Raw genomic sequence first — 24,719 nt, forward strand, 5'->3', positions numbered from 1 at the left:
CATGTTTTATAATGATTAATACACTGACAATGTTTCTTGACAAAAACAAAATAAACATCTGTATATTCCCAAACTTTATTTATTTACATTTAAATCTTCGGAGATATTTCTTTCCCCAACCCATAACAAAACTCAGAAACAACTTACTATTTGCACATTTTTTTTCTTTTTTGTGCTTGTATGGGGGCTTGAACTCAGGGCTTAGATGCTGTCCCTTAGCTTTTTTGCTTGAGGATAGTGTTTTACTACCATGTGAGCCACAGTTCTACTTCCTGCTTTTTTCCCGCCTGAGCTGGCTTTCAACTGTGTGATATTCATATCTCAGCTTCCTGAGTAGCTAGTATTATAGGCATTTAGTCACAGATGCCCAATTAATTAGCACATATTTTAAAACTCCAATAGTTAAGAATTAAAACCATCTTTCAAAGAGTATTTTATCTTATGCTGATTAGATCCAATTATTTAAGGATTGGCTTATGAATACTTGGACAAGTCATCTACAGCATTGACTGAATTAGGAGTTTCCGAGAATGGTCACTATGACACTGGAATTGGCCTTGGTATTCTGGGAAACACAAGAAATATTGTTAGTCAAATTCCTTTCCTGTTTTTTTCATATGGTTGCTGGTATTTTTTTCCTCTTCCTCTTAATGGGTTAAAGTAGAATAAGCAGTCCTCTGAGATAAAAGATTGAATTATAGATGTCAGGTATCTTGCATTGGCAAATAATAAAAAAAGAGAAAACCTTAGTTTCTGCTGGCTCAAACAAAGATTGAAGTATAGAAAATGTTCCAGGACTATTATCTTCAAATCGACGTTCAAACTTGCAGTAGTACAAAGCTATCTTTTCATAGCTATGGTGATGGGAGAGGACCAACACAGGAAGCATATTGTAATATATTTCACTGATCAGGAAGTGTTCTCTGACATCGATAAACTTTAATAAAGTACACAAAGTATAGCATCATTCAAGAGTCTGTATACCAGGATTCTAAGGAACACAGTATATAGCAAAACATGTCCTAAGCTTATAACAAAGACAAAATGAATCTATTTCTTAATGATCCAGATTCCCATTTTTAATGCTCTAGAAAGTGCTGATGTCTCTTTATGCTAAAATATAAGTTTCTGAGGGGCTCAATGTAAGTAGTAGATATATCTAGTAGAAGGGTAAGTGGGACATGAAGGCACCCATGTCAGGAATAGCTTAAGGAAGAAACTAAAAGTGATGGCCAAAAGGCAATGTGAATCCTCATGTCTAGGGTTTGAGTACTCAAGGCAATGATGATTCCAAAATCCTGTGATTCTATTTGGCCTTCGGTTATGAAGGAGAGTTTAGCTGGGTACAGTATTCTTGGTTGATAGTTGTTAATCCTATGATTCTAGAGGAGTACAATTTCCACCAGGATAAGGAGGTCATGCCCAGACCATGCCAACTGTGAGAACTTATCAGAGCTGGCCACCTAAGGTGCCATAGACTTCTTCCTAATCTAGACTTATTTCTGTCCCCTACCCTATTAAAATAGGCTTCTACAACCTGGCTGGCTTAAGCAGCAAGAATGTATGGTCTCATGGTTCTGGTGCGATAAGTCTAAAATCAAAACAGTGGCAGGGTTGATGCTTTCTGGGGCTGTGGGAGGAGGAAAATGCTTCAGGTCTATCTCCTTGACTTATAGACTGTTATCTTCTCCTTGTGTCTGTCCGCATTCTCCTCCCTCTATGCATGTCTGTGTTTTTGCTCAAATTTCTTCTTTTCATAAAGACACTAGTCATATTGAATTAGGAATCCCACCTTCTCCAGTGCACCCTCATCTTAACTAACTGTACTTGCAATGATCTATATCTGAAGCAGCCTATTTATTTCCCAATAGTCACATTCTGAGTTACTAGGAATTAGAACGTCAATACATGAAATTCATTGAGATACCAATCAACCCATAACACCTGAATGATGAAATTTTACTCCAGTACAGTTAGGTTGACATTTATAAAACAAATTAAAGTCAAGAATAATGAATGTTGTACTAGAGCATGGATCAGGTAGTGGGTAAGTTTACAATCATGATAAAGAGACAAGGTTTCCTCCGAAGGCAGTGCAAATACATTAAAGGCTTTTAAATAGAGTTGTAACATGCTGAAATTGGTATGTTAGCAGCTCTCTTGTGAAGAAATAGATTGTTGTGGGAAAAAGCCACACAAAGTTGAGAAAGATCTTCAGCATTAAGATGGTGAGAATGGGAAAACTAGAGAATAAGACATATCAGGACTGGAGATACGCATAAGGAGAAAAGTTCCTGGCAAGTTTGAGACCCTGAATTCAAACTCCAGGAATACTAAAATATATAATACATAATATATACATACTTAAATACATATATACATACATACACACATAAATACATGCATGCATATAAGCATGTTTGTGGACAGTTTTTTGAAAGATTGCTGACAGGTACTACTTCCCAGCATCTCTATAAACAAGCAATGTAAGCTCAGACATATGTCTTCCAAGAAGGTGGCAAACTAATAAGCCAGAAGAGGAACTCTAGTAATAAAACAGATAGTAGCTAGATGAACTAAGAAATAATACTGACTCTAAATCCCTACCAAGTATCTAAAAGAAACGAATAAAAGAAAACTGCTTCCGAGGCCATCAGAATCACCATGCAGACCTGCTCCATCCCACAATCATCCCAACTTGGAGCCTGTCTCCTCTCCTCCCCCTTTACTCCCCTTCCCTTTCTTCCTCTCCTTCCCCCTTTCTCTTGAACTGCTTCTACCTCCCGGTGAACTAAATCTTGTCATGGATGGCTAAGTGTAGACTGGAAAGCCTTGCCTGTGCTAACTAGGCTCTGAAAGTATAGAGCTACTGTCCAGGACAAAAAAAAGCAAAGGGGAGTCAAATAGCAGAGCTGGTTTAAATCTCGTGGGTTGTCTCACAGATTAGACCAGTGCACAAGGCACAGATACCTGTCCCCTAGAGAAAAGTTTCAGATAATTGGGCAGCCGCACATAGGCTCTAAACCTACAGGTGAGGAAATCTGAACAAACTTCCCCATATCCAATGTGACTCATGGAGAGCTGCTGCCCAGCTAAATCACAGTGTAGACACCAACTCATGTGATTCCCATGAAAAATTTGAGCTAAGAACTCCATGTGAAGCCATAGCTCTATGGGTGGGCGAAGCTGCTACTTCATCTTGTCAACAGATAGATGCAACCACAGTGTCTTTTAGTAAGAGAATGGATCAGCTTGGGTATAACTAGATAATGAATACTGTTCAGTGGAGAAAAGGCAGGAATTAAGCCATTGAAATTTAAATGCATATTACTAAATAAAAATACAAAGATTGCCTAATTCATGATTGCAGCTATAAAATGTTCTGGAACAGGCAAAAACTGCATGCAGAAACAATTAAAAATTAATTAAAAGATAATTGTCCACTGGTTGGTGTGAAAGTGATAAATAACCAGAAAATAGTAGTGGGCGTATCTGTAGGATGACATTATGGTGAATACTTGCCATTATATATCGGTCCAAACTCATGGTGCAATGCCAATAAACTCTAGTTTGGACTCTGTTTAAACACAGAGTCAGCATGCTTGAAGGGTGGTGGTCACCATTTTAAAGGCTAGTTGGCATCTGGTTCTCCTTATTGTTCCATGAAGAGGCATTGTGTGTGGCTTTTTAGGGAGGGCCCAGGGGACTACCATTTCTTTCCAAATGCCATGGGGATTATCTCAGTGTTCACTTGTGCCAATTTGATGCTAGGCAAAAAAATTTCTACCACCTATCTTGGACTTGAACATGAGCCTCTAAAGTGCTAGACTTCCTCAGAAGACCAGATGTTGGAGGAGAAAAACACTGGGCTGTTCTATGTTGTTGCATTCATGTGTTTTGTGCCATATGGTATGGAGCAAATATTAGTGTGTAGAACTATAAAACATCAGGACGCATCTGAGTTATTCCTCCCCTGTTATATTTGATCAGCGAATGCCAGAAACACTCCATTTCATAACTGTATTTATCATTCGAAGTAAATCATGCATTTGGGGTGCATAAAATGAGATGCTTCAGAATGCATGCGATTACTAACTATTGCATATTTCTCCAAAGAAACGGTTGAATTATACAGTCAATGAGAAGGGTTGCTGCTTTCAGAATAGGGGAAAGAGAAACTTCGAGGTGATGGATACAATAGCATAGATTAATGGTAACCAGATGCTCCTTTTCTTCTCAATCCCAGACATAAATTACTACAGGAGTAGCTTTGTGTCTTTCATTTGTTAATTTTATGCACTCATTTTGTTTCCATTATTCAGTTTTTTTCAAATTTAAAATTTATGTATCAAGTTTTATAGGTCTACTGTTTTCCAGTGGGTTCCATTTTATCTTCAGAGATATAATTACATAGAAATGAGCTCAGCTCTTGACTAGTTAATGGTATTTTTTAATGATCAATTAGATATTCAAGAGTCAGTATTAGAGAAACAGCAAGAAAATGTAAAGTCAAGTGTTGGAGTGAAAGGGATAGCTCAAAAGGAAATGTAAGGTCAGTTTAGTTTCAGGTAGTTAGATGGGCAATGAGCAGAGTCTACCAAGTTTTAAGAATCAGTAAATCACTGAGGTTGCAGCACAGAACATATCCCATGCTGTCTCAGAACTTCCCTTTCCATCTGACTTGCATTACAGAACATGTAGAGTCCAGCCAGGGTAAAGATTTTTCTTTGATTTATATGAAACAATTATTCTCAATAATGAGTAAAGTGAATTATCATAAGCTGCTTATAGCCTGTCAATATAAGATAAAAAATAAAGAGTATTTCCAGTTTAAGTTTTAGAAACAACTTCAAAAATTGTTTCTTTAATTGACTATCTTTCTCTGAGAAATGTTTCCCTAATCTTATATATACATAAATTGTCTTTCTTGTTATTCTCCTGCTGTATGCCATTATTCCTTCTTTTAACAATCCTGTCTATATTTATCCCACCTGACAACCTATGTACTTTTTCTTTTCTTTTCTTATGCCAGTAGTAGGGCTTGAACTGAAAGCATGGGCACTGACCCTTAGCTCTTTTGCGCAAGACTAGGACTCTACCTACCATTTAGGCTGCAGCTCCATTTCCTTTTATTTGCTGGCTAATTGGATATAAGAATCTTATGGACTGATTCTTCTGTTCAGGTCTGCTTTCAAACCATGATTCTCAGATTTCAGCCTCTTAAGTAGATTTCAGGTATGATCCAGGGCTCTTGGCTTTAACTTGTTTTTGTTTTCATTTTTACATGGGCCCACAGTTGAAAGTTTGCCTTGAGTCTTAGAAGAGACACTGGAATGGGTTAAAACTCTGGGACAACTGGGTATGTATTGCACATATTTTGTACTATGAGAAGAACTTGAAATTTGAGTGCCAGGAGTACCAGGGGTAGAATGCTGTGGTTTAAATGTGGCACGTCTCCCAGAAGTTCATGAATTAGAGAATAGATTCTCGGTTTGGCAGTGTCACGTTGGGATAGTGAGAACTTTAAATATTAGGGGTCAGTAGAGATAATTGGAGGTAATGCCCTTGAAAGGGATTTAGATAGTTTTAATGAAACCCTTGGCTAGTTATGATTAGGCTTTCATCAAAAAACAAGTCAGGCCACTCTCTGGCTTCCTGTCTTACAAAGTAATCTTGCTACTGTGTAAGTTCCCATCACTGAGATACTGGGAGGCCTTTTTTTGCAAGGATCTAATGCGGGTACTAAACTATGGAGCCTCCAGGAAACTATAAGTGAAATGAACCAATTTTCTTTATAAAGTTACCTAGCCTAACATAGAAAGTTCATTAATGATAATAAAAAAATAAATAAATATAAAAAAGAGTCAAAGTTAGTAGATCTGGCATGATTTGTCAGTTTTATGGATCAAGACTCTCTACCTTGTGATCCTCCTAGTTTGACGTTAACGTTAAAGATTATCTCATAACTCAGGATTTTTGTTAGCATTATGGAGTCCCAACTATCATACCAGAATTACTGTTAGGTAAGGGAAGGGGGAATTCCTTCCACCCACTGCTTTGAATATCTCTCCCTGGAAGTTGCATGTAGGCCTTCTGCTTAAACTATATTGGCTAGAACTTGATCCCATGAACTTTTGCCACTAAAATGCAGGCCAGAAAATCAATCTTTTTTTTTTCTTGAAGCCAAATACCTAAATAAAATTTAGGATTATATTAGTACTAAAAGAACTGATATAGAACATTAGGAGACAACCTTGGTATTCCTACACGATCACATTTCACCTTCACAATAATCCCTTCAGTACTAACTAGAATATACTTACCACCACAACTCATTTATTCTCTTGATGTTGTTGTCTGTCATTCATTCACTTAACAAATGTGACTGTACATCATTGTGTATTACAGCCTGTTCTACAGCCTTGAAGCTCTGCAGGAAATGACTTCCAAGGCCCTGACCTGACCCCTTGGGTTTTATTGTATTTAGCAGGCAGGCATTGTTAAGCAAATGCTTAACTCAATACAAGTAAGGTAATGATAAAGTCTGTGAATAAAAGTCAATTAGCATAGCGGGATGATGTATAATGTTGTCAATTTAGACAGGGTTATCCTAAAGGACATTTGAAGAGTTATGTGAGCAATTATCTGGGTAGAGTAATCAGAACATCCAGGAGAGGAGATTTCTAGACAGAAGGAGCAAAAGCATCATGGATAGAGATTAGCATTGGAGTGACAATTCTCATGAATGTTACATGACATCACAGAACGGCAAAATAGGCCCAGACTGAGTGTGGCTTTCAGCAATGATACAAATTTTGGGTTTTGCCTTGAGGTTCATGGGGGCAACTGGAGTATTTTAGCTACTGGATGGAATGGTTAGATAGAGACCATTGAATAGATTGTTTTGATTGCAGCATAAATAATGGAACAACCAAAGGAAGATAGTGAAGTTGGAGGCTGAGTGAAAGCAAGCGGAGTTATAAAGACACTGACTTAGAGATTTCAAATGAGGGACAACGGTGGCTTGAATAAGGGTGCCAATAATGATAAATGCGATACGTCCTCAGAGTCAGGATATATTTTTAATAAGCATTTTATTGTGAAAATACTGTACAGAGGGGTTACAGTTACACAAGCAAGGTAATGAGTACATTTCTTATCCAGCACTGTTGCCTCCTCCTTTGTTTTTCCCCTAGCATCTCATCGCTCCCACCGCCTCAACCACACTCCCCCACCCTCCCACCACCCTCACCACCCCCAACCCCGCCTAAATTGTAAAGTTCGTTTTTTGACATAGCGTCTTGTACATCTCATTGTTACAATGGGTCAATCTGTATCCTTATTTAAACATTTTGTTAGGATATGTTTTTAAAGTGGAGCTACGGTAGTTAATTTTATGTACTAATTTGGCTAGGTCCTGGTATCTAGTTTTGAGTCACATTTCAATCTAAATGTTCTCCTCAAACTGTCTTTAAGATGCACTTAACATTAAAATCAATAAACTTTTAATAAAGCCAGTTATTCTTAATGATGTAGGTAGGAATCATTCAAAAAGATGAAGGTCTTAAGAGATAAGACCTATCTCCTAAGAAGGTATTTTGTTTCCAGCATTCTTTTTGACTAAATCATCAACTCTACTCTGCTGACATACTTTGTAAATATCAGGCTTGCAAGTCTTTACAAATATGGGTCAATTCTTTCAAGTCTCTTGCTCTATCTGGCCTCTCCCTTCTCTCTCTCTCTGCCTTGCTATCTTTCTCTCCTCCCCTTTTTTCTTTCACATTTTCTCCCTCACACTTACAACTTATTGATTCTATTTCTCTGGAGAACCAAGGCTTGAAAAAATTTTGGGTTTAAAAAAGAGCTGTTAGTCAATAACACATTTATAAAGAGGAGTTTTCTGAATTAGTTCTGGGCTTCTGAAATTGCTTCTCTAATCTGGTTAGATTTAAAGGAATTAAAAATTATGGTTTTAGTAATAAAGGGACACAGTTAGTCCACAGTATGATGCAACATCTGAGATATCCAAAATACTACCAACAGATACTCCAAAGGAGACAAGGTTCTGAATAACAGCATTTGATACCTTAAAATATTTTTGCCAAGCCTTGGGAGCATCTGTAAGATTGAATGGTTGTTCTTAACTGTTATGAATCAGTTAAAAGATAAGCTCAAGGTTTGAAATTCCCAGTTCACATACTACATAGTGACTTGAAAGTTCCTGTGTAGGCTTTGGAAGGAAACTTTGTCTCCTGTAGCCAAAGAGTTGAAATTCCAACCCAGACTGTGATGTTGAAGGTAGCTGAGCTACTCTGAAAGTTGGATTCCTAACCTTAGGGTGTCCACTGTGAAAGTAGAAGCATTAATTGGACAGGAATGAGATCCTGATCATCTGAACGGGGACACAGGGGTAGTCTTGATGAAGTAAGGGACACTGAATCTCTGAATGCTGATGATCCTTCTTTGTCAGTAGAAACTACTACTTCATCTCTTTTTTGAGATTAACCCTACTTTTTCCTGAGGAAACAGCATCATTCACCCCCGAGGTAGCTGCCTTACAAAACACTGCTACTTCTCCTCGGAATTACCTCCTGACTTTTCTTATGGACAAGATTTGAGTCTTGTAGCTAGTTCCTAAAGGAAGAAATACATATGACCAATGAGGAGGTCCATTTTTCTCCAAAAGATTTACATGAGTACTCTAGCTTATAGAGACAGAAATTTGAAAAGTATGTGTATATCTATGTTGGTAAAAGTGTGCAGGTGATTGGTGAGGGAATTGGAGTTGGGTTATATGGAATTTACCAATGCAGGCCCCTCAGCAAATAATCTAGAATTATTGTTGAGGCTCCAGGGATGGTACTGTTTAGACATGGTTTGAGAGTGTATCCTAAAGGTTGATGTGCCGGAAGTTGTTCATCTATGTGGCCTTGTGAGGAGCAAGGTCTAATGGAAAGTGGATAGTTTATTGAGGGCCCTGCAATACCAGTTTCATGATAGATAGAAGTAGAGATAGAGGGCTGGGAAGGTGGCGCAGTGGCAGAGCGCTTGCCTTGCATGCATGAGGCCCTGGGTTCGATTCCTCAGCACCACATAAGAAAAAAGAAAAAAGCCGGAAGTGGCACTGTGGCTCAAGGGACAGTGCCCAGGCCCAGAGTTCAGGCCCCATGACCGGACCCAAAAAAAAAAAAACAGAAGTAGAGATAGATAGATAGATAGACTTGGAAAAAATTATATTAAGTGAAGTAAGCCAAGCCCAAAGAAACATAGGTCCCATGGTTTCCCTTCTTTGCAATATCTAGTATATGTCTGAGTCAAGTAGAAAAGTTCAGATAAGTTGATGTTAGGAAAATGAACCCTAAGATATGTATTCAATTTTTTTTTCTTTCATGCATCTGTTTCTAACGCATTTATAAGATTATTTCTTTGTTGCTTTGTATGTCCCTCCCCACAGTATAACCCCTGCTTTCACTGTATTTGATGTCAGTATAATTTGTGGAGGGAAAGGGGAAAAACAAGTCGTTTAAATAAGGATATACGTGGACCCGTTGCAACAATGAGAAGTACAAGTTGTCATGTAGAAAACGAACTTTACAACTTTGGTGGGGGGGAGGGTTGGGGGGGGAGGCTGGGAAGGGATGGGAAGAAGAAACAAAGGAGGAGGCTACAATGCTTGATAAGAAATGTACTCATTATCTTGCCCATCTAATTGTAACCCCTCTGTACAGTATTTTCACAATAAAAAAATAAAAATTAAAAAATGAAGTAGAGATAGATAGATAGATAGATGATAGATAGATAGATAGAGAACAGTATGGATAGATAGATAGATAGATAGATAATTCCCATGAGAGTGAATTGTTATAAAAATGCAAGCCATACCCCTGAATCTCATTGGTTCTTGTTTTGCCATGTGATGTTTTCTGCATGTACCCTTGTCATCATAATACTGTCTTCCATGAGGCTTTCCTCATGGGCTAAATGGATGGAACTTTCCAATCTTGGACTTTCAGATACTAAAACTGTGTGATAAATAAACTTCTTATAATGTACCTAGCCTCAGATATTCTGTCAGAACAACATAAAACAAACTTGTACAGATAGCAAGAGTTCCAATTGTTTATTTGTTTTCTTATATGAAACATAGATCAAAAGGTGTCTACATTAAATAAACTGAAATAAAAGAATGATCTGATGGACTATAAGAATAAGTTGTTCAAAAGTTTACAAGGTGGATTGTTGCAATGGATTTATCATTTAAGATCTTCTCATCCATACTAGGAAGTTCCAAAAGATATTCTTTTTTGCCATGACTGTGAAAAATAAATTTGTAAGGGAAACGCTAGTACCCTTGAAGAGCTCTGTTATTGCTCTTCTCTGTAGGACAGGAATTAGAGCAGGGAACTGCTGAATTAGAAAGCCTAAATGCAATGGCTGTAATTGAATCTCAAGGTGACAGGGACCAAGTAATGGCATTTAGTTGCCAAAGGCAAAGTGGGCAGAGTTACCAGGATGGATAGCAAGGTCAAAACAGCTGTAAGAATAACATGACTCACAAAGACACATGGTGTCATCTAGTTAATCATTGCATTCCTACAAATGAAGTAGTTGGGACATCTGCTGAATTCCTCTTTGGTCTATTGTATAAGTGCAAAAGTTTAGGACAAGGAACAATAGTCTAATCCTAAAAACAGAGAGACATGACCCTTTAATCAATTCCCAAACTTTAGCAAGTTCACAGGCTCAGAACCTCTCAAATGAAGGAAAGGCTGCATCTGTTTGAGAAGGGCATCTCTCCAGAACGACAGAACCTTATGCTATTAATATTTCAGCACCTAGACAGCTCCAAAGAAACCTATAACTTGTTACCAGTGCCACTGTGCCCTGGGGGAAAAATGAAATAATCAGACTTTGCTGGGATTACTATACAATGTCTCTAAATTGACACTAATTCTAAATGCCACCCCCCAAAAATGTCACTATGTCCTATGAAGAGAAACAAAAATAACTCTATTGAATTTGAAATTCAGGCTATAACTAAACTCTTGAGTTATTAGGTAAAAGGGGAATGGTGTTGGGTGGGATGAGTGATCCTGATTATCAAGAGAAATTTAGATGGCTATTCTACCATGAAGATAAGAAAGAGTAGTATGTCTCAGATAAAAAAAAATTAGGCAGTCTCTTAATACTAGCATGCCCTGTGATGAAGTCAATAGAAAACTAGACTAACCCAATTCAGGAATTGGTTTAGGTCCTTCTGGAATAAAGATCCCCTTCCAGGTAAAGAATTATGACCAGCTGAGTTACTTGCAGATGGTAATGAAAATACAGAATAGATAGAAGAAGGTACTTATAAAAATCAGCTGCAAGTATGTCTGTAGCTGCAGAAATAGGACTGTAATATTATATGCATATCTAGCCTTCTTTTGTTATCAATGTGTCTTTGTGAAGAGTGTAGAGGTATGTATATATATGTACAAATATAGAAAGTATCTGTATTTTTTCTCCTATCATATAACAAGAGATATAGTCAGTTTACATTAAAGTGTTTGTTTAACAGCTATTAAGGAGAAGAATAAACCTTATCCAAGGGCTTTCTGTCTTCCTCTGGGAAAAGGGTTAATGCATTTATTGCATATTTGTTTGTGTTCCTCCCAAATTCATATGTTAAAATTTTAATTCCCATTGTGATATTGGGAGGGGGGTTGATACCTTTAGAAAAAAAGAACATAAAAGAACTTTCTAGCTCTCTACCCTGTGTGAGGACACAGGAAAGGGTGGCAGCATGCACAGGGCAACAGTGCTTCTTTGAAACTGACCATCTGGCACCTTGATCTCTGACCTCCAACCTCTAAAATCCTGAGAAATAATTTTTTAATTGTTTAAAAGGTATCTAGTGTATAGTGCTTTGTTATAGCACCCTGAATTGACTGAGACAGTGTTTTGATTTCACACAAGATAGTAGAATAATGTTAGGCAGACATAAGTTGTTATTGTCTTTATCTGAAGATTAAATATGGGAATATGGATAGGTGCCAGTTTGACAGGTGGTGGACTGTGCTGGTAAGTTTTATGCGTCAGCTTGGCCAGGCTATCATATTCAGTTTCTCAAATACAAATCTGGACATTGCTGAGAAGGTATTTATTGAAGATATAATTAACATTTGAGTTGGTAGACTTTGAGTAAAACAGATTATCATTACCCTTCACAAGTTTCAACATGAATTCTTCCCTAGATCTCTATGCTGTCCACCTTTTATGATGATTTCAGACTTGCTACACATTAAAATCATGAGAGATAATTTTATAAAGTCTCTATATGTTTTCACCTAGTAACAGTTCTGTGTTTCTGACTAGTAAAGCATTTGTTACAAACAAATGAGAAGATAATCATAACTGAACAAGATGAAAAGACATAGCTATAAAGGAGGATGAAAGGTGGTAGAGAAAGGAGATAGGGAGGAACATGAATTTTACTTCTGGCATGCTGTAGTTGAAGGTCTGTTTTATATAGCTAAGTAGAGATGATGAGTAAGCAGGTAGTAAGTGAATTTAATACTCAGAGCTCAACTATAGAGAGAACTGAGAAACAGACAGAGATTGAAGACTAAAGTATAAGCAAGTCCAGTAGCAGAAGACAAGAAAAAGGAAGCTGATTAAGAAGAGACTCTTAAGACCAAAGAAAATCCAGGAGGGTATTGCGATCCTGGAGATAGACAGCTTAAGAATGGGATTTATCAGCTGTGTGAGATGCTGCTGAGAATTTGGCATTTTGGAGGCCAATGGTGACTTTGAGAAGTACAATATGAGTGAACGGTATGTATGCAACCTGACTAGAGTATGTTGGAGAGAAAAATAGACCTTACGGAACTACATGTGGTCAGTGTAGACAACTTTCTGGGAAACTGAATATATTTAATAGAGAAATGACTTAGACCTGTGGGCTTTCATAGAATTTCGGGACAGTGGAAATTTGGTGGAAAAACAGAACAAGATTCCACCTAAACTACTAGATGATGTGTGAGTTGAAAAATGCCAATTAAAAAAATAATTTCAGATTTTCTATCATCTATCTATCTATCTATTTATCTATCTATCTATCTATCTATCGATTGATTGATTGATCCTGCATGGAATTGAATTTAACCCAGGACCTTGTGTCAGACAAGCCATCTATCACTTACCCTCAGGAGTAAGTTACTGTTTTTTAATTATTGCATATTGATTGCAGAGCTATGAAGAAACCTACTAGAACTTTGCCATCACAAGATGAATGAACAAAGTTAGCATCTGTTTTTCTCTAACCATACTGAGATGTGTTGGAATAGTTGCAGAGGGATGAAGGGTTGTATTTGTGCATAGTTGGAGTTTGTAATATGTAATTACATGGGCGGTGATAGTCAAAAATCTAAAGATGTCCCTCGAAGTTTTCTATCCCTTCATAATTCAGTAAGACCCTACCCAAGGTCCTGAATAGAGGAACAGGACAGATATAAATAAAATTATTGAACATTGGGGATTGAGATAGGGAGATGATCATGAATGATCTAGGTGGATATAATGTAAGTGGAGAAGACATTAACAGGAGAGAGATAAGGAAAAGGAGAGATGAAAGAATTTAAAGGTATGGAAAGAATTTGGCTGTCCAAATGAAAGGACTAGAGAGATGCACCTCAGATCATAGTGTCCTGTAGTCATTTGCTAGCCAGGAAAATAGAGTCCTCAGTCTTGTAATTAGAAGGAACTGGATTTGCCAAGTTGAATTATCTTGGAAATTATTTCTTCCCCAGAGCCTTTAGCTAACAATGTACCTATTGAATTGTAAGATAACAAATAAGTGTGGTTTTAAACCAAAAGGTTGTAGTAATTTATTATAGAAACAATATGAAAATGATGACTAGGTAGTGAAGGTCAAGTTGTTAAGAGAGCATGCAAAAAAGTGACCATAAATAATCTGTGGGATCCTGTCTATCTAGGTAAGAAATAATCACATAAGAGAGGTGATAAGAAAAATTGGATTAACACTTAATAGATTGAAGAATTACTGGAATCTAACTTTTAAAAGACATGAGATCTTATGATATAGCTATAAGAGAAGATAGTTGAGATGGACTGAAAGATTACCTTTGTGATAAGAGAGGTGATGAGGGATTGATGTTTATGTCCTCCCCCAAATCCATAGGCTGAAATCCTAAACCCAATATGATCATATCAGGAGGTGGGTATTTTTAGGAAATAATTAGCTCAGGATTGGTAGAGCTATCATGGATGAGATCAGTGACATTCATGATGAGAGTTTCCTCGCCTCTTCCAACATGTGAGGACACAGTTAGCAGATGCTCAACATGGAAATAGACCCTCACCATACACTGAATCTTCTAGTACTGTTTTCTTGGACATCCCATCCTACAGAACTATGTTAAATAAATATTTGTTGTCTATGTCCCTAGTCCATCATATTTTTAATCATGAGAGCCTGAATCAACTAAGATAGGGAGGAAAAATTATTGTTATTAGAGGTCAGAGTGGTAGGCTATCTATCTGTCTGTCTATCTATCTATCTGTCTGTCTGTCTATCTGTCTATCTATCTATCTATCTATCTATCTATCTATCTATCTATCTATCTATCTATCTATCTATCTGATGAAGCCATATAATATCGTAACAGGAATCAAGGTAAGGAAAAATGTCTAGTGAACAAGCCAAGTACTAAAGCCTGGAGTAAATAGGTTGGCAACTATCTGAGGGCATTGACAGATGACCCATTAGCAAAGGATGATAGACAGTGGAGACTGATAGCATTGGCTTCAAGGACATTGAGTTTAGGGGAATGTTGGAAGAAATTATATAAACCTGGTAACAAAGAACAGAAAGGATATTCATCCCACTAAAATCCTCTGCTATATGGAGTGGTAGAAATAGAGAAAAAGGTTATCACAGGAGAAGATTCAGAAAGGCATTCAGAAGAATGAAGGTAAAGGGACTGCTTAACTAGGTATTTTTCTAATGATAGACCACAGTTTCTTCCAAAGTAGGTGAATATGGAGGATTGAGGATCAATGCAAGATTGAGGCTAGATGAAGAGTGTACAAAACCATAAGAGATAGTCTAACAGAAGAAGAGTAACATCTATAGACATAAGGTATGTTAGAAAGAGAAGTGGGGCCATCATGCAAATTTTTGGTCTCTCATGAAAACCAATTGCTTCAAGCAATGGAGTTGAGAAGTTACAGGAGTATTTACTTGGTTTCATTAGATGTGAAAGAAGTTTGCAGGACCTTCCTTGAATACTGATATTTTGCACTGAATAAAACAAAGACACAGGAAAACTGAAGAAAAGTCCCAAGTAGAGGTGAGTGGTAGCAAGGGAGGATTCAAACTCAATCAAATTTGTTGGGTCACTTCCTCATATCATCTGTAGCTTTACAGATTAAAGGGACTAGTTACATTCTTAAGAAAATCATTAACATTTTATGATGTGAATGAGTAGGAAAATGTACAATGAAAGTTATTCTATCTGTATTTATCATCACTAAAATAGCTCATTCTCTCACTTTATTTATGCTTCTATTTAATGTCCCTTAGTGAGACCTATCAGGACTCTCTTATGTAAAATAAAGAAATAATATCCTTGTAGCAGTCTTCCTACTCCTCCTCCCTACTTATGAGAAAGCAAACCAGGTGCTGGTGGCCCCAACCTGTAATCCTAGCTTTTCAGGAGGCTGAGATGTGAGGATCGCAGTTCTAAGCCACTAAGGACAGGAAAGTTCATGAGATGCTTATCTCCAGAAAAAGCTGGAAGTGGCTCAAGTGGTAGAGCTCTAGACTTGAGCTCAGAGAGACCCAGGGACAGAGCCCAAACCCTGAGTTCAAGCCCCAGCACTGGCAAAAAAAGCATTATTTTCTTGCCTAGTATTTGAATATGATGTAATTTTTGTATTTATTTTATTGTCCCACCATATTAAAATGGAAGCTCCACAGAGGGAGGGCTTTTTCACTATTTCACACTCTCCTCTCTGTAGTTAACATTTGAAAATAGCCCCTAAGGCAGCTCCAGAGATCTTCTCAAGCACCTGGTTAAACAAGAAATAGCAACTCCTTTAACAAGAGCAGAAGTTCCATAAATATTAGTTGAATGGCTAAAGCATGACTTCTTTCTAGTGTTCCTCCTCCTGGTTTAATGTGTTTCTCTCAAGTGGTATGCAGAAGAAGGTGTGAGGTGAACATTGACTTCGACCCCAGAAAGTCAGGCTAGAATCCTGGAAAGGAAGAGGCAGTCAAATCGGCCGATTCCTTCCAAAATGTAATGGTATATTTTGAATTGGGGAAACTGCTTCGTTACAATTCATTTTCTACCACATAAAGTTAAGAATAGGGAGCCTGACAGAAATGAAACTCAAATAGGCATCCGTGTCCTTTATCTTTTTACAAGACAGATCAATTAGTAATTTTATGGTTGAGGAAACTCATTTTTAAATGTTATATGGGACTCGGTGTAATATCAAATCTGGCCTAATGTCACCTTTATTAAGGAATTGAAAGTGCTTTTACATATGTCCCTTCCACTAAAAAAAAAAAAATACAGAGGAGCACTTTTTTTTTTCTGCCAAAGTTTATAACAGAAGAAGAAAATGAGCACAGAAATAATCTTGTTGCATAATTAACTCCCTCAAAAGTACTAGGGCCATCAGTACTGGACTGGAATGTTCTGAGTCACATTTACATTTTTGTAAAGCAGGCCATGGAAACCCTCCCCAAACAGGGGTGTTGAAGAGTCCAGATGGCCTCCACGAGGGGCCAGGAAGCCTGGCACCTTCCATGGTATTTCTGGCCTCTCACACAGGCCGATGGCCGGTTTGGCTGCTTTGATGCCTCTCGGGGGGCAGCCAAGGGCACACACAGGTGGTGGCGGATGGAAAACAGGGCTTCCAAGCACGCGGCTGCTGTCCTGCTGGATGGTTGCCTCCTTTTCTACCACTGAGTTATAAAAGTAAGATCCAAGCCATTTAGGGCTGGGAATGAGCCCCGCTACTTTGTAGATAAGAGTGTCTAGGGGTAATTTAACCTCAGGATCATAACTCAGGTGATTACATTCTGCCACCTGAAATTTCCCCTGTGGGTTCTCTCAGATCTGGTATTTGCCTTTGCTTTTATAGTCCTGGGCAGAATTGTTCTTTGGCTATTAAACAGCTGCTCTGCTTTGCTCCAGACAACACAGGAGTATGTTTTCCTTATGAGTTGGGTTGTTGGAGTGAGGATGTGTTACGTTGGCAATCTTTTTGTATGGAGTTAGCTCTAGCAGGATGCTTCCCCAGCAGAATGTACAGAGGGAAACCTCTGGGCCTTCACGTTGCAACCAGAGTTGATAGAATGATTCGGCTTGGTGCAGATGGTCCCTTTCAAGGAGAGGTAGGAACTGGAAAAATTCCCCGGGGACAAGGCTGCCGGTCTAAGCCTCCTGGTGAGAGGAATCCTGGGAGATGATTACTGTGCAAGTAGTTCTACTGAGAAGATCGTGGATGCCAGTCTGCCCATAGCTTTCTCTTCCTCCTCTAGCTTTTCCATCAACTTACATTATTTCTAGCACTCATGTTCTAGCTGTGGATAAATGGCCCATGTTGAAAAATATTGAAAAGTCTCTGTTTCCTAAATACTCACCATCTCATTTTTTCTGTATTTTTTTTCTTCAGTGGAGACAACATTTTCAGAAGAATTGAATCAAATTAGAATTAAAGTATGTTGATTCAGAGAAGTGGTCATAGCTGCTTTTATTATTTTAGCAGTTTAAAAATACTTCCCTGGCCTGGCACTGGTGGCTCACGCCTGTAATCCTAGCTACTCAGGAGGCTGAGAGCTGAGGATCACAATTCAAAGCCATCCCAGGCAGGAAAGTTGGTGAGACTCTTATCTCCAATAAACCACCAGAAAACCAGAAGTGGTGCTCTGGCTCAAGTGATAGAGGGCTCACCTTGAGCTGAAGAGCTGAGGAACAGCACACAGGCCCAGAGTTCAAGCCCCACAACCAACAAAACAAAATAAAACGAAAACAAAACTTTTCCCTGTACAAATAGGCTAAAGGAAATCTTCAGACAGCACAGACTACCAGGTCAGAAGTGTTGCTTGGACTCCACCCTTCAATTGCAACAGGACACTGTCAAAGGAATCAAAGGGAGAGAATATCATGTATTCCTGCAAAGAACTGATCTCTGCAAGCTTTAAAGGCCCTTTAAGAATATTTTTTTCCCAAATAAACACGTTCCATTAATACTAAAACATACTGAGGCAGTTTGAGTCACTTGGAAGTACAGTGGCTATCTACTGACTACTGATGAAGCAAACCCAAGTTTTCTTCTTATACCTAAAATTTCCCAGGTGGACAGTCCAAAATTGGGTAATTCTTTCTAATTCCTGCCTTTAACTTTATGCTTTTAAGACGTCACTTCTTCATTCCAGTAGAAAAAAAAACCAGAAGAATAAACAGAAAAACATTTGAAGTAGCTGAGTCTGTCAGGAAACCAGTAGCATTCTCATTCTTCATGTGGACTTTCTCTTAGGGACAACTAGGCCAAGCCACACAATTCCGTAGTTAAAAAGATAATCTGAGGATAAAATTTCTGTTAACTAGCCTAAAAATTGAAACAATGTTATACTGATAAACATCTGACTGTATAGGGAATTCAGAGTTAAAAATAAGAAAGAAATGGATTCAAAATATTTTAGGTGAATAGGTAGCGGGTGCCATATAGGAGAGTAATCAATTTTTACTAACTCCATTGGTTTCTGTTCATTTCTTTCTTTCCATTCAACCTGATGGTGTATCCATGCAAATTGCCTCCAGTCTAATTCATCGTCTATGGCTCCAGGAAGATTGTCATTAACAATGACCTAACTATACATTGGCTTTACATTCCCAGTCATATTCCCACACTCCTATGTTAACCCTATGCTGACACTTCCGGATGGTGTCAGGAAGGAAAAATTCTACCCACATCCCTGAGAGCTTGTGAATCCAACTAGCAAATGATACATTAACAGAAGAAAAGCTATGCAGTTTCCATTAATATTTATGTTCATTGGCATTCACAGAAAAGATGTGAAATTCAAAGAAGCTGTAGACTCAATGGCTTATATACCATGTTAACAAAGGAAAGGAAAATAAATAAAGGGAAAGTGATTTGGAGATACATGTAGGAACCATTGGAAGAAAAACATTAAGTTGGTGAGGTCTGTTTTGCAAATGAGTCTCTCTATCTATCCTCCATATCCAGTGAGCAATAAGTATCTTTTCCTGGCAATCTGGAGACATCTTCACAAGGGGGAGATTTGGGCCCATTTTACAGCAGACAAACATGGTCAGAGAGCTCTTTCTACATCTGTGGATTCTCAATGCCCTCAGCTCTAAATATTCTTATGCCAAACAGGCATCATTTTGGTATAGCACCATCTGATCCCTTTCAACAATTCTCTGTAAGATCATTCATGAATGTCATTTCTTGAGAATAGGAACAGTAATATCTTTTTTTTTTAGTGAAGTTCAATTGTGATGGTGAAAATTCTGAAATAGTAACTCTTTAAATTGCAGAATCTCTGAGTAGATTTGAATGAACTTCACAGTAGATTGTGACCCAGAAGTACCTTATGACACTGACTGCAGAGTGAAACACTACTGAACCTTACTAGGATGTAACAGACTACCCAGGTGACAGCATGAGTTGCAGGACTCAGGTGCTGATGACTAGGTAAGAGAGGCAAAGGAACGAAGAGAAAATGAAATGATGGTACTGAGGATTTGGCTCTAACAAGTATTCCTATTAGATGATCCAGTCTTCTAAAAAATTGAGGATAACTTGAAACCCTCCTGAAATGGAATGGCAACTTTGCTTTCATGGCAAGAGTGTGGTGCTTTTAATCATGACCTCACTTCAAAGTAAATCCTTTCAGAGAAACATTTTAAAGTATTTGAGTGGTATTACCTAATTTATGAATTGGGTTGGCAGCATTTCTTTATCTATGAGGTACACAGTTTGTTTCCCGTGGCACTCCCCCTGCTGATTATAAGCACCCATGGTTGAAACTGTTGTCCAATATTAGGTCACTGTTATGAAATGGAAAACAGGGTGACTGAATTGAATTGAGTAAAGTATGTAAGTGCACTTGAGAAAGTTCAAATTCATTTTCACTTCTTTCTGGTTACTAATGGCCTTGAAGAAGAACTCTTCCAGAAAACACTACTTACCATTAAGTAAAGGAGAGCCTTAGCTGTGGGCTGTCAAGAAGTGTCCTCAGGACAGTGACCCATGCACAGATCAGGGTGTGGAAATTCCTTCTCCTCTGCTATTAGGTGTCTGTTTAAAAGCCATTTGAGACTTCTGTGCTGCTGAGAAATACAAGAGACTCTGAACAGGCTGTTGAAAGGCAATTTAAGTATTTTAAGACAAAACATAAGATAACTGTTTCCAGTAAAACTGCAGGAAATATTCAAAGAAACAGAGTAAAGCTTCTGCATGGAACCTGGCCAAAACAAAAGCTCATTCACTTCCATTAGGTCTTTTATGGCCATAATTTTAGGGCCATTGCCTCTTCCATTAACACACCTCAACTGTGGATTCCAACTGGCCCTCCACTCAGGGTTGCTGCACCGGAAGTTATTACACTGACCATTTTACTTTCTTTGTTTCACTTCGATTCCATTTTAAAACCTCAAAGTCTCTGCATTTAAGTGTTCATCCCTCAGCTGACAAAAGATACTCCATCTTCATTTACTTGCTTCTGTTTGCCATAATTTCTCTTCTTAGCCTAAAGCATACTTCAGTCGGATGAAATGCTCATTTTGTGTTCAAGTTGGATAAAGAGCTCAGAATAACCCTTTTAGTGTTTTACTTGTGAAAAGGCCTTAAGTTTCACACTCTAAGTCCAGAGACTTCCGGATCTCTCTTGGGATCCTGAACAGAGAGTCACAGGCTAGATAGCACTAAGAACTTTTTGATTGTAGTATTAGCAAAAGATAAAGGGACTATGTCAACCGGACCACATTTAACCTGGAAATGGAATGGAATGCGGTGGGAAGCCAGATTGTTTTATAACTGACAGCTTTGTCTTCTGACAGATGGTTCTAATCTACTGAATGTGCCAAACACAGACTCTAGGATTTTTGAGTTTGTAGTGAAAACAGAAAGGACAAATATTTATCGTAATTACAGCATTTGTGCATTGGATATAGTTTCACAGTCTTTTAATCTTCCTTGATTAGAAAATAGAGTGACTTTTTTTTCCCCTTGCCAGTTGGAGAAGTTTATTTATCAATACTTTGAGAAACATTTTAAATTGTAATACAAAACTAAGTCATATAGGAAAATGATCTTTTATTTAGTTTACTTGATAGTGAATCCATACACCAGCCCATATAGGGAGTTGGAATCAATATGATATACTTCTAATCAGTGGTTGTAGGACCTGATTTCAAATTGTATCATCATCAACTCTGGATTTGTCTAAGAAAATGATCCAGGTTTCAATATATTTTTCTTTTCACTGATCACTGTTCCTTGGTTCTTGTCAAGAGGGTCAGTAGAGGATATCTTGAGTAATTTACATAATTAGAATTTCTATTTCTATGAAAATGTTTATAGAGCAACCTGACCCATCCCTTGATCAGTCTCTTCAGTCTCTTAATACAGATGCTAAGTAACTTAGCATTCATGTTAAGATCATCTTGAATAGTCTTAATACAGATGCTAAGTAACTTAGCATTCATGTTCAGGTCATCTTGAACAGTGCTGAGATAGATCTAGTGAGCCTCAAGTTCCTTGGGCTGAATTCCAGGTTCTACTTCAGCTTTGGCAAAAATACCAGTTATAGTGCTACTGTGATCAAACACACGCTTCTACATTGAAGGAGACTGTATGTAAAGAAGAGATTCACTGTAAATCACCCTTCATATAGAAAGACACCATTCATAGCCATTCTAGGATACTATCTAGGAAGATCTCTATTAAGTTTTCAATTCTTGGTAAACTCTAACATTATTTGTGAACATTAATAATAAGCTTGTTATTAACAAGAAATAATATTTGAATTCTTTCTCATAAGATTGGTCTTTAATTTCAAGTATCAAAAATGCCAGTTTTCATAACAGTATTATATTAGCTTCAGCCTATTTGCATTTTTTGGCAAATAAATTTAATGCTCATCATTCATTTATTCATTGATTCATTGATTCTTCCACTCAGCACACAGGTACAAAGTGCACAGTGTCCTCCCACATATTGGTAGGAGTTTCAACAAAAATGAAAAAAATGGAATGTAACTCAAGTAGTTGTTTCTCCAGTGATGATTTCCCAGTTTTACAGTTGGGAATTACTAAGAACCACATTTGTATTTTTGAATGCCAGGATTGCACATACATGAGTATGTCTATTCCAAATTTCCTCCTAGGCCAACCATAGGACAGACAAAGGCTAAAATTTCAGCAGTCATCTCCTTGTGCCTTACTCTGACTGGTCGACACAGTGACATTTGTGTTTCCTGGAATTCATGTTAGTACAAATACCAGAAGCGGCTTTCACTAATAACATGGATTTGGCTCTGTAGATGATCCATAGGTAATTAAAAGGAAGAGACAAAGCTTGACATTTTGAGTCCATCTTCATTTACTACCTTAAACTTTAGGTCAGATTCCTGCTCCACAGTTGAGTCTATTATAGTCACTATGTCCAGCTTGCCTTGAGCAATTGAGTGGTGACTCTTGGCCTCTGCCACTCTGAGGCCCAATTACTCTCATTGCATTGAGGTCTGCCAGCTCAGTAATAGAACTTTCCACTGTAAGTTTAGGTCTACAGAGAAACAAAAATCATTACAGAGGTTTTCAGGATGCTTGGGCAAGGTTGGGAATTCAATTAGCAATATAAGTCAGCAATTTGCGGGATGAGATTCTGGGTTTAGTTTTCCACAATCTCAGCCCCAAGGCTATAGGAAATAAGGATTTCTTTCAGGGTAGGTATAGGAACTTTCTGAAGTGCCTGAACTGGAAAATTAATTCTACAGACTCTTTCTCTACTATCTAGGCACATTGGAAACCACCAGCCAAGTTCATGTCATCATTATTAGTTTGACAGAAATATTAGAAAGTATCATATTCATGGGCAACTTCATTCTTACTACCTGCAGGTGTTCGATTAGGAGTATGAACTGGTTGTTTTGTAGATCTGTATTGTCAGATCATACTCTAGACTATTTCAACTTGCAGAATTATTACAATTTCTTGTAACCCACCAAATAGTCACATCATGATTAGAACCCATGCCTTTCCCTCTATAAGGAAGAGCCGTCAACAACCCTTCTTCCACTTCCAACTACATGTATTGAAATTCCCTGGACCATCTAAATAATTTCCCCTTCTGCGATGCCTTCCCTGAGACCCCTTCAGTGTTGGTTTCTTTGTCGTTATTCTTATACTGTGCTCTTATACCATTAACCTCATCATCTCCAAACAATATTATTTTCTCCTTACAGTGACTGGCTCAGCTACTGGGCTGTTGATTTCTATGAATTTCCAAGAAGTGCAGTACTTTTCTTCGAATCTTCAATGTCTGAAGTGGGGTCTGGTCCCATGAAGTACTAAACAATTGTAGGATGAATGCAAAATGAGGTATTTGATGAAGAAAAAAACTGGGGCCTACTTTGGGAAGTGGGAAATCACTAGAAGTTCTAAATTAAAAATTCTTAAAAGGAGTTGCACTTTGCAGTGATTATCCACCACTAATGGAGAGTGAAGTTAAAACAACAACAAAAAAGCAATCAAGGATTGTTTGTGGTCCAAGGTTGTTATAAGAAGAGGTTAAATTACTTAAATGGAGGGAAACAATTTAAAAGAACAAATGGCCTGATAGTCATGAGCTACCCATTTCTTTCAATAGAAATGTTGATACGTATTTTCCTTTTCTTTCCTTCCTTTTTCTCCCTCTCTCCTCCTCATTCCCTCTTGCCCTCCTTTCCATCTTCCTTTCTTCCCCCATTTTTTCTTTTTTTTGTCATGACTAGGATTTTATTCTTGGGCTTGCTCACTTAGATGACACTACACCACTTTGGGCCACTCTTTTAGCCTGACTTTTTGCTAGTTATTTTGGATATGGTGCCTCTCAGTCTTAACTGCACACACTGATGTAGAACTGTGATCCTCCACATCTCAGTCTCCTGAGGAGCTAACATCACAGGTTTGAGCCACTGGTTCATTTTCCTAGATAGAAATTGACTTATCTTTGTCCCTTCAAAGTTTGATATGATCAAAAGATGTTTTTGCTGTTGTTCTTTGCCTGGTGAGACAAAATGGACCAAAATAAAATTATTTTTTTCAGCATTATTTTTATTGTGAAACTACTGTACAGAGGGGTTACAATTACATGGGCAAGATAACGAGTACATTTCTTATCAAGTATTGTTGCCTCCTCTTTCTTTCCTCTTCCCATGCCTTCCCATACTTCTCCCCGCCCCCCCAATCCTCCCCCCCACCCCCCATCAAGGTTAAGTTTGTTATTAGACATACCAACTTGTACATCTCATTGTTGCAATGAGTCCACCTATATCCTTATTTAAATTATTTGTTTTTCCCCTTCCCCTCCACAAATTATATGGACATTAAATACCGTGAAAGCAGGGGTTATATATACTATGGGGGAGGGACATACAAAGCAACAAAGAAATCATGTTATAAATGTGTTAG

Source organism: Dipodomys ordii, unplaced genomic scaffold (genome assembly GCF_000151885.1).
Source record: "Dipodomys ordii isolate 6190 unplaced genomic scaffold, Dord_2.0 Scaffold2, whole genome shotgun sequence".
NCBI classification, from domain to species: domain Eukaryota; kingdom Metazoa; phylum Chordata; class Mammalia; order Rodentia; family Heteromyidae; genus Dipodomys; species Dipodomys ordii.